The sequence below is a fragment of the Varroa jacobsoni genome, unplaced genomic scaffold, assembly GCF_002532875.2.
Source record: "Varroa jacobsoni isolate VJ856 unplaced genomic scaffold, vjacob_1.0 scaffold_1339, whole genome shotgun sequence".
In the NCBI taxonomy this organism is placed as follows: domain Eukaryota; kingdom Metazoa; phylum Arthropoda; class Arachnida; order Mesostigmata; family Varroidae; genus Varroa; species Varroa jacobsoni.
The window spans coordinates 5,558-14,228 of record NW_019214241.1 but is presented as its reverse complement, the minus strand read 5'-3'; the positions used below and the strand labels follow the sequence as shown (position 1 = coordinate 14,228).

At 44.6% G+C, this 8,671-nt stretch overlaps 1 long non-coding RNA gene across 1 annotated transcript; it reads left to right on the top strand.

Moving 5' to 3' along the window:
* The first annotated feature begins 2,453 nt into the window (after positions 1-2,453).
* LOC111268984 (uncharacterized) lies at positions 2,454-7,885 on the top strand. The gene is made up of 2 exons (XR_015314416.1): positions 2,454-2,914; positions 7,004-7,885. It is a non-coding gene; the product is annotated as an uncharacterized LOC111268984 (long non-coding RNA).
* The last annotated feature ends 786 nt before the right edge of the window (positions 7,886-8,671 follow it).

The window sequence follows — 8,671 nt, the reverse complement described above, 5'->3', positions numbered from 1 at the left end:
GCAAGAACAGATTGAAAAGTAGTAGCATTCAATACGCGCAATCAAACTGAAAACAACAACGAAACGTACAAAGGACGATCAAGGTGTCGCTATCGGTGCTAATCGCGCGCACGTGAAAACGCAGCAGCGGGCCGTCACCTGACGTCATCACCGACGAATGCTGAAACCACTTCATCGATGAACACCAATAGCACCAACAGCAGCAACAGCAACAACAACAACAACAACAAGAGCAACAACAACAATAACAACTACTACACTGTTTAATCGTGTGTTCACCCATCCCTCCAAAGGAGCGCAGGCCAGCCAGCCAGCCAGCCAGCTTTTCACTTCCCTATAAAAGAGAACTTAGAAAAGGGCAGAAAAATATAAGAAAGGAATCCAGTGACGAGTTTCGTTAGTGAGTGAGTGAATTTGTCGTGGCAGTCGAGAAAAGGACCAGGCCAAGAAAAAAAGCGACAGACAGAACAGATCGACGAGAGACAAATCGTTTAAGACCCTACGACGAAGACCAAAACGTGTTGAACATTTGCTTCGTGTTCTCAGGTGCAGGCGTCCCACAACGAAAAGGAACTGGGCGAAGGAAACGACCGAGGCTAGCCCCGCGGCCTCTAGGAACCGAAATATTTGTAAACATTTTGACAAAAAAAAGAGACAAACAAAAGAAATCAGGGGAAAATTTGGAAAAAACAAGCACGACGTGCAACAATCAAACGAAATCGATATCAGTCGACCGAGCTAGTGAGCCGAGTCCGAAAAGGTCGAGCGCTATCGAGCATAAGCTCATTTCACGACCGCGCAGGAAGAAAACCGAATGAATCCCCGTGTAGAACAGACCGTATTTCTCCTGTGTTATTATTACCACGGTGACCACGACGACGATAATCTTGATAGGCACATCGATATCTGTACCAGGCAAACACGGTCGTGCCAGGACTGTGATCCTTACTCAGGGGTCGCGGGGAAGCAAAAGTAAGTAACTGTTCCGGAAAATAGCTTTTATAACTAGTATAGAAAAAAAAAAACAAGAAGAAAATGAAGCAAGACGTGTTTTGCTGACGTCGATATAAACGGACGCTTACATTATCTTTATTTTCCGTCAGGCGTTAATAGGTGAGGTAATAGGCTAACAGGTGAAGATCAATTAAAAGGAAATTTATCTTAAACAAACAGTTCAGCCGAGATAGATAACCGTTTAATTGCTAAAGCATCTATTTGTCACAAGCCATCGAAAATAGCGCTTGGGAGGAGACACTCAGAACGAGCACTGGCTGTGATGCCCACATGCACGGTCAGTGGCTTCGTACCGTTTGATTTCACTGCATTGGCCACCGTCGCAGCCGGCTCCTCCGGGGCTTCGATTCCCGCTCTATGCATAGTTAGCACGGTGAGCTAACGGTGGCTGGGCACCATTCGCAGTAGAGATATTCGATCGGCGTAAAGCTTTTATGTAGTGTGATCACAAACCGCTGACCATTTCGAGGCCTCCGTCCGCTATAGCCAAGAAACGATCATCAGCGACAATAGCAACCACGGGCCATCCAGCATTGCGCCGTTGAAGACAGAAATCTTCTCACCCGAGATATATATGGCGACAGAATTACATTTCGCAGATACCATAGAATGATCATTACTTTCTTGTACTACTGTTGACCGATACTGAATTTTTACGCTGCTTTACTCAGCCTAACTAACATAGCTATCGAGCTTATGCGTTGCAACCGTAGCTATATGAAGGTCAAATGTTTGTTGCCGGTTACAGTTAGATGGACTGACCAAAACTTACTCCATATGGCTAACGTATAAAAAAGTATCCATTTTTAGATTTACACACGAACAGGCTTTAATCCAACAACAGCAGAAGTTTTATAGACACTTATCCTGTATTTCAAACAGTTTTTCCTATCGTTCTGAGTTCGATAAGTGAATTTTCTTTCTGACGTTTTCTTAGAGTGAACTAATCAAATGAGCTAAAATCGACTTAACGTAATTTGGATACAAAAGCTTTCTATTAAAAGCTTATTCTCGCTTCGTGAATTGGTTGGCATGAATAAGACAGGCGGCCTTGAAATTTATCTAGCGTTTTATCGCTTTGTACATTTACTTAGATTTAATATGGAAGGAAAAAGCTATAGAAATTTTCTAGTATCTAATTTTTTTTTCCCTATAATTAGTTGAACCTATTACATCGACGAGACTGCGTATAACAAAAAACTGCCTTCGGCGGTCCTGCTACTAAAACCTTCAGCCTTTTAAATAGCGATCAGAAATGCTCCTGTATTACTTATTCTCTGCTTCTCCCTTTTCCATAGCCTGCTCATTGTAACAACGTTAAATTAATAGTACGAAGCCGACAACTTCCTATCTGTGCAAAAAAAATAGCGTATTAATTGCTTTCTTCGGGACCGCTCACAGGCCAGCTGTCTTGTAGTAGATGTCTACACGATGTTACAGAACTGCGTGGCGACCGTCTGCTCATTGACACGTGCAGCCTCATGCACATACAGCCTCATACTGCAGTCTGCATGTGCGTCTGTTTCTCCCAGAGACGTGTTGATCTAGGCAATCTGGTCGTGGCCGTATTCCATCCACGTGCTTAAATGACGAACGGTTACAAGAAATTCGACTGCTATAGTCATTTACAACACTGCTTGACAGCGACTGGATACGATCTGTTCTAAATGATACGGTGCTTACACGCTGGAATCGTTGCCATATGATTACCTTGACAAGGTCTTGTTGGTTCGAGGCGGCCGGCGTACCTGTGGACTGCTACAACGTAAAACAACATTATGGACGAAGATTTTGTTGGAATACTTCGACAGGATCGGGAGAAAGTTCGAGGCTGATAGGCAAGTGGAAGCAGGGGCCGACTAGAAGTTCTTGCATCATGTATCGGATTCCCGCCACAGTTGTGAGTCGTCAAATGTTACGTTTTCGTCCTGATCTAATTTACTTGATTTCTGCAACTTGCATTCTCTTCAAAGAGTCACGATCACCTGTCTGTTACTCGGTGTTATTAATGGGTCGGTGGGTTCGGTGGAGCCAAGCAGGGCCTACGCTAGCAGTCCCGCGCGCTCCTGGGGAGCTACCTATGGTCTGCGCACATGTAGCCCAACGTACAAGGTTTGCTGGCGGCTTTTGCTATGTATGAAATCCGCTGAGAGTTAGCATCGGAAACGAACTGGGGCAGCTTACAGCGATTAACACATAAAGGGGCTAATAACATTAAATAATCAGTGCGGGAGCATGTGTATCCACACTGTACTTTTGTGCGCGGGCAACTTACGTGTGCGTCGAATGGCCTATCGGCTTGTCTTTGCCAGCAGCGGCTGACCGCTGTCGGAAGTTAGCAGGTACGGTCGGGCTCGCTACAAACTGCGATTATTAGCAGCACGCTTAATACTGGGGTCACGTTCACTCTAATTGCCCCCTGTATACGACCTCTTGTAAGCCCTGACTGCATATCCCACTCACAGAGGCGATCCCCAGCGGTCAGTCTGCTGGAGACACCGTGAGAGCGACTCCGTACTATTCGTAGGACTGGCTGAGCCCTTGTGCGGATCCTACGTCAGTTTTAACTACACATTATATGATAGGCGTATAAGATCGTCAGGTTGCGCGATCGCCAGGCACTGGTTGACCCCAACCTTTTCGGGGTGGGCTTGTGTCATATTCTGCAATTGCATTTTTGCTGCTGCTGCTGCTGCTGTCACCATGGATGCTATGAGAAGAATCTTAATATTGCCATTTATTCGGTGGTGATTTAAATTTTCGTTGTTGACATTTTTGGTTGAACCTGATAATCTACCGTGCTTCCGTGGCCACTAAGTACATTATGATATATTGTAGAAGGCTACGTGATTTATAGCCGATGCTGACGGGGTAACTCTCCAATGCTCATCGTAATCAGCCTTTGATCGGATAAGGTCAGGACAAAGTAGCGTAGGCCGCGGATGTTATTAGCAAACAATGTAATTCGGATGTTACGAAAATTTGTGGCTATTGTAAAAATTTTCTGTAGTATTTACGCTTTATGTATATAATGTGTCTAGTGTACTTAATAGGTGGATCTGTTGTTGTGTGGTCCAATTCTGTGATAACAGATTCATATCAGAATTTAGAAAAGGGCTCGATAACGTAAGCTGTGAGGATATTTTACATAGCAGCCAATCATATTGTGATCCGAAACCATAAAAGCCGTTCATTGGAGCGTACCTAGGCATATACTAGGCGTGCTATTGATGGTTTGGCCCGCGGCGAACGGGACAGAGACTATTAAAATCGTTCGCTTTATCACTTTGACCGAAAGTAGAGAGTTTAAACAATACGGACTAATGGAAAAATAATTTTAAAATAATTTAACGTCAATGTTCTAGCGCTGAGCGTTCTCAGCGAGGTATACGAAGAAAGCCTACGACTGTTTCTTACGGCAGCTGTTGGTTGCAGGCCACATGCTGGGTCGCTGGTAGGTTAACATCATTTAGAAAGATCATTATCTTGTTGATAGTTACATAAGATTCGAGATCTCTCGTCGCTAATTCAGCGATATGCCTTGTGTTGGTAAGCGTATTACTTACCACTGGGTCGAAACTAACTTTCGTAATTGCCACCAATTTTCTATTTTTATCTTTACTTGTCCAATGGGGTAGCAGCTAGTTTCTTTGATAAGCCTAAAGTTAAAACTCACACCGCTGGTTGAAGAGTTCTAAACCCGCATTGCATTGAGCTATGAGTTCGCCATATCGATGAGCTAATAAATTTCAGAACTTATTATTTTAGGCTCCTTCGAGTCGTTCGTCTTTTGGCCGGCAGTTGTTTTCTGTTTTAGATGATTTTCACGACGAAGCTTCATTTTGATTTTGGATTCGTTCATCGTTTTTGACGATTTATTATTGAGGCTACGAAGAGCTCGACACGCGAAGCGTGACTCGACTTCTGGGTTCGAAAGTATCCAATCGTTAGTAAAACGGAGCCGGGGACGGTTCTCTTGGCCCATCCGAGTTCCCTCACTGCCCCGTCTTACCCCGGGCTTGGATGATAAAGGAGAACAAGACTCCTGGCGCCGAAACTCAGAAAGATCTTAGCAAAGATATGAGTCTCGGCTCTGTGCGCGTGTACATGTATGCAGCCGCTTTTGCGAAGTATATTTGTAGGTGCAGACTTCCTGCATTCTTTCTTTGAACGCAACATTCACTATTATAGTTTATGTATCCACATCGTACTGACGTTGATACGAAGCGCTTCGTTGACATTTTATGTTGGCGGTGATCTTGGCTTGATAATAATAATAAAGATTGGTTTTCGTGCGTTATACACGTATAAGCTTCGTTCGAAATAATGTACAGGGCGTAGGATCTCATCAAAATCATGTAAATCTAAATGGCTGGCTCTGGGACTGTTATCGTATCACCGCATACGATCCGAAACATTTGATTGGTTAGTAGCCATTAATTAATAGTCAAGCCAAGGCATCTCTAACAGTGCGTGGGGATACTAGTCTGAATTTCTTCCTTCCATGTCGGCAAAACCGATCTCGGAACGAACGTTCTGAATTACGTACGGGGAGATGTTATTCAGTGATTATGGAACGTGGCGTCAACTGTGACGAGGCTAATGGCTGCATAACAGGCGATTTGAGAGAGAAAGCCGGCCATTTCGATGGCTATGGCTATAGCTATGCTCAGCTGTCTTGAAATTACAAAGTTCCGACCACTGCAATCGTGCAAACGTTAATGGCAGTCGTTGATTCCGATTGTAATTGCTACTAGTAAAGGCAGTGCCTCGGACGGATATGTATGCGAGATTATTTTCTTGTGATACTGTTATCATCAATCAGACATAGTACGTTTAATGTGAGCTTATCGACTGCGGCCTAATCACCCGGTGTTCACCGTCACGGTCGTGATATCTAGCCCCCTTATGCGTGACAAATGTATGATTACCTGTTAACTTCTCTTAGTAGTACCAGTAATACAACTCCGTGAAAATTCGAGATTAGTTAGTTAGCATTTAGGTCTAGTATCTAATCAGCACGGTCAAATATTTGTGCTGTCAACGCATAGTTTGACTGGAGCTTTCACAAAGGTCCGGCAGCTACTGATTCTGATCAGAATCATTTCCCTTGCATTGCACCAATGGAACACGTTGGATAATCCTTTATAAGAAGTAATACTGTTATATTCTTGAAAGGGAGCAGACAAATGTAAGTTATGCAACTACCGTTGATGTGATACTATGAATCACATTCGTTGTTGCTTTGGCGATCTGGCGAGACAAGTTCCGTATATACGTTTTACCAACTCAGGATATCGAGTGAATCTTCTACGAAATCTCTCGGTTAAAACAGCAACACTAGGTTGCTCTGTGCTACCTAACCCTCTATACCCGATGATAATATCGTTCTTTATTGTACCTAAGGTCACCACGATATAGTTATGGCTGGAACAAGTTCCCGCGGTTCCACTTGCCAAATACAATTCGTTGTTTGCGTTAGCAGTCGGCTTGTATCTATCCAGCTCCTACGCCCATCGCCGTCATGGACGACATCGGCTATTTTCGTCTATGGGGCGCACTGCAGCTTCTATAGCGTTTGAATGCCATTTAGGCTCAGCCATTGTCCGTTGAGTACAGCCTGATGGATAACTGACTGCCGCTACACTCAATCGTCAGTAATACTTAAATTATCGTCTATTCTCTCTCAACAACTACTAGTACTAGTACTATGGCAGTTCTTATTGTTTGGACAACAACATTTCATTGGAACTATGCATACAGCGTTCGCTTACCACTGCGACCGTTCGTCACCTATGGTTCGATATCGCTCCGATAAGAAGTGGACTTTTTGAGATAGCAGACGGGGGGCTCATGTATCTATTCAAATCAGAGGGGAACTTCTACTACTAGCACGATAGAGGGTAGTGGCTGGGGGGATGACTGTTAGGAACACTAGTCAATGTGTATACAATTTCTTCGTTTCGGGGAGCCCCGTGCGCTATTGCAGGTCGATGCCTGCTGATCCTCGAGATGATGTCGGTACACGGTGGTGTTGTCTTTTCGCAAGAGACGAAGCTGAGCCGATTCAAACTGACCTTTGGCGAGAATCGTGGCCGTGTTTTGCCAGTTTCTGTCCGTTCACTGTATTAGTCGCCTACCACGCCACACGTCTGGGGGTCACTCGTCCGCGATTTGTAAGCATCGAAAGCACTCGCCTCTTGCACCGTGTTTGTATTTTTCGAAGAAATTACATCGCAAAAGATTTCGATGGCTGTAGCGCAACACTCGGGTACGCAAAAATCGAATGGCGATCATCTATTACTATTGCAATCGGCTTCGTCGTGCTTTTCGCGATCTTCTCCTCAAGCTGCTGCCGCCGTCTGCAACTAGGAAGGGACAGTGAGAGTGAAAAGCACATATGAGAGAGGTACTACATTTACAGAGAGAAAGGCCGCACCGCTACGCGGCTGAGAACTTTGTCTGTACCTAGGACGACTGCTCACTGGTAAGAATAGTGCAAGCACGACACTTCATGGCACTGGGCAAATTTCGCCGAATTCCCAAAAACAAACATCGAATAGATTCGCAACCAGTCCCCCCAAGCTATGACTTCGATAACAATGCGGGCCTTACCGCAACCACTAGCCAGCCAAAATACAAAAAATAAAACATAACGAAGAAGTAGGACAACTCGCAAACAGAGGTCGTTGTCTTTTTGCTAGGTCTTCGTTTTTTTCGTTTATTGCCTTACCGCCCACTTTTCACTGGGTTTCCTTTTTCTTTCTAGTCTGCCTTTAGGTATATCTCGGATCGCTTTGCGACATAAGCATTTCAAGTTGCATATTGTATTGACGATCAGCGCTGATCTTCTCGTGTCCGTATACAGAAATTCGCTGATTGGTGCCAGTCTTACCGAAGTCAGAAACTGCAAGTTCGCGAAATCTCGAAGAGCTCGGCGTGATGCATGGCACTTGATAAAAAAAAAATAAGGTATACAAGTACTCTCCCATGCAGGCAGTAAAACGCCTAAGACGACTAAGTCATCCTACACAGGTTGGCCATCACAGGCAGAATCAACATTGTCATGACAGCTGCAACACCGACAACAGAAATAGCTTCAAGTGGAGCAGAAAAACAATATTAGTGATTGTCTCTAGTAACAAACCGCGTCCTGTTCAACATGCATCCAAGACCCTGGCGCAGGGCTGTAGCTTCGTGGCCAACAAAACGAGTTGTACGAGACTTTTACCACTGTCTGTCTGTTGGTACCTGCTAATGCCATAGAGGGGTGACGGCCCACAAAAACAATAACCAGCCCTAGCACTGCATCCGTAGCCCCGAGAAAAAGCAAAAAGACAGTGTTTAGACTTGCATGTCACGAAGTGATGCACGTAAACGAAAGCAGATACGAAGAAATCGAGCAACGTAACGAATCCTGAGGCTGTGCCTATTTGTTGTTATTTTGCATCTAGGGGGCAAACGTATGAGCAGAACCGCGCGGACGCACTGGGCACCAGCCATCTGCATTGTTAGGCCTGTTGAGTTGAAATAGAGCAGCAAAAAATAGTATAACTGACACATTCCCAACGTAGAACATAAAAAGTATACAGGGCAAAATGGCAGCAAATGAACTGCTTTCAGTAGGGTCAGTCGTGAGGCTGTGGCAGCCCGGAAA